This window comes from Rhinopithecus bieti, unplaced genomic scaffold, assembly GCF_001698545.2.
Source record: "Rhinopithecus bieti isolate Rb0 unplaced genomic scaffold, ASM169854v2 scaffold_23748, whole genome shotgun sequence".
In the NCBI taxonomy this organism is placed as follows: Eukaryota; Metazoa; Chordata; class Mammalia; order Primates; family Cercopithecidae; genus Rhinopithecus; species Rhinopithecus bieti.
This window is the reverse complement of record NW_016811596.1, coordinates 3383451-3385784: the sequence shown is the minus strand read 5'-3', so window position 1 is coordinate 3385784 and position 2334 is coordinate 3383451. Positions and strand designations below refer to the sequence as shown.

Here is a 2334-nt window from a genome sequence, read left to right as displayed (position 1 = left end):
CTCACCCACTATGTAAATGGCACACCTAGTCCAGTCAATCTCTGGGTCCTATGTAAATCAGACACTGCATTCTCAAGCTCACCTATAAAACCTCGTGAATTTCACCACAGAACTAGAATTACATTTCACCACAGAACTGGAAGACCCACTCAGGGGCCTCTCTCTGCTGGAGAGAGAGTTATTCTCTTTTCTCTTTCTTTCACCTATAAAACCACTGCTCTTAAACTCACTACTTGTGTGTTTGCATCCTCGATTCCTTTGATGTGAGACAATAAACCTCGGGTATTTACCCCAAACAACAATGCTGCTTCATTTTGGGGCCACATCTGGGATTGTCAGAAGGGTGAGTACAGGCGCAGACCCCAACTCTTTCTTTTTATTTTGAGGCTCCTAGGTTTCTAAATGTTTCAAGGTTGTAAACTGCTTGGTTTACAATTTGGTAAGGCCTGGGGACATATGAAATTAATCACAACTCTAACTATGCTGGAAAAAGTCAGAGTTTATCTGTGTCTAGTACATAATTAAAACAACTCATCAGGTTTTACACTAGTTAAAAATTGCTAAAAGTTACCACTATAACATGTAATTCAAACTACTAAAAATAGATTTACATGTGAGTTATGTAAAAAAAAGTAAAATGTGTTTAAATAAAAGATTATAAGGCATAGAAATGTAAATTTTGCCTACGGATAAAGGATTGCCTTAAATTAGATAAGATAAAACTAGAGTCCCTACATCCGGGTACCGACTCCAGCCGCCTAGACGCTGTCACTATGGTCATGGCGGAGGGGATGGCAGTGCTGAGGCAGAACAGGCCGGGCACCAAGGCGCAGGATTTCTATAATTGGCCTGATGAATCCTTTGATGAAATGGACAGTACACTAGCTGTTCAACAGTATATTCAACAGAACATAAGAGCAGATTTCTCCAATATTGACAAAATTCTTGAACCACCTGAAGGCCAAGATGAAGGTGTGTGGAAGTATGAACATTTAAGGCAGTTCTGCCTTGAGCTAAATGGACTTGCTGTCAAACTTCAGAGTGAATGCCATCCAGATACTTGCACACAAATGACAGCAACTGAACAATGGATTTTTCTTTGTGCAGCTCATAAAACTCCAAAAGAGTGTCCTGCTATAGACTATACTAGACATACACTTGATGGTGCTGCATGTCTTCTGAATAGCAATAAATATTTTCCCAGCAGAGTTAGCATAAAGGAATCATCTGTAGCGAAACTAGGATCAGTATGCCGCAGGATTTACGGAGTCTCATTCTGTCGCCAGGCTGGAGTGCGCACTGTGTAGATCTCCGCTTCACTGCAACTTCTGCCTCACTGGGTTAGAGCGATTCTCCCTTTTCCTCAGCTCCTGAGTAAGCCGGGATTAAGCAGGTTTCAGCCACAATGCCCAGCTAATTATTGTGTTTTTAGTGGAGATGAAGTTTCACGCATGTGCCAGGATGGGGGTTTCACCATGTTGATCCAGGCTGGTTTGAACTCGACCTCCAAGTGATCTGCTGGTCCCCTCCGGCCTCCCAAAGTGCTGGGACTAGCAGGTGTGGAGCCACTGTGCCTGGCACATGGCTTCTTTTTATATCCTACGATAATTGGATGACATAAAGCGAAAATGAAAGCATTTTGTGTCATCGGTTTACTAAATTTGTGATGAAATACAATTTGATGTCCAAGGATAACCTGATTGTACCAATTTTAGAAGAGGAAGTACAGAATTCAGTTTCTGGGGAAAGTGAAGCATGAAGGGAATCATATGGAAAAATGTACTGATCATATAATTAACATTAATTATGTACTGTATATATCATTTTAGACACATCAATCATGTATCCATATTATAGCTTCTTTGTTTAGTATAGGTTTTTGTATGCTGGGTTTGCCTTTTAAAATGGGAAATACTTTTTAAGTTATTCATAAGCTGTATATTCACCAGTGTGGCACTCATGGTTTTTAAATAAGATTAGTATTATCTGTTTATAATGCCTGTTAATAAAAGAATTTACAGTTTGGTAAAATTGCTGCTAAACAATCATTGGATCACAATCCTCATCAAACAAACCCATCTGTAAAAAAAAATGATTGAGAGCTTGAGGTTTCACACAAGCCATTTACTGAAGAGGTAGAAATGTTTTCCATTGGTTTTACCTTGAGTTTAGATATCCTAAAAAATTCTATAGTACATAGTTTTGTCTTACCTGTTAACTTTCCCCAATTGAGATAAAAGTGTTTTAAAATTCTGTTTATAGTTTTTGATACGCATATATAATTATGTGTATATCTAAATAAAAATGCAGATGAAGCATTAGTAATACTTAAAT

The 2334-nt window shown here is 38.5% G+C and overlaps 1 pseudogene across 1 annotated transcript; it reads left to right on the top strand.

Annotated features, from left to right (window-relative positions):
* Window positions 1–733: 733 nt before the first annotated feature.
* Window positions 734–1759, top strand: LOC108543650 (MOB-like protein phocein pseudogene; annotated as a pseudogene). Its single transcript, XR_001889633.1, has 2 exons — window positions 734–1268; window positions 1691–1759. The product of XR_001889633.1 is annotated as an MOB-like protein phocein pseudogene (transcript).
* Window positions 1760–2334: the final 575 nt, after the last annotated feature.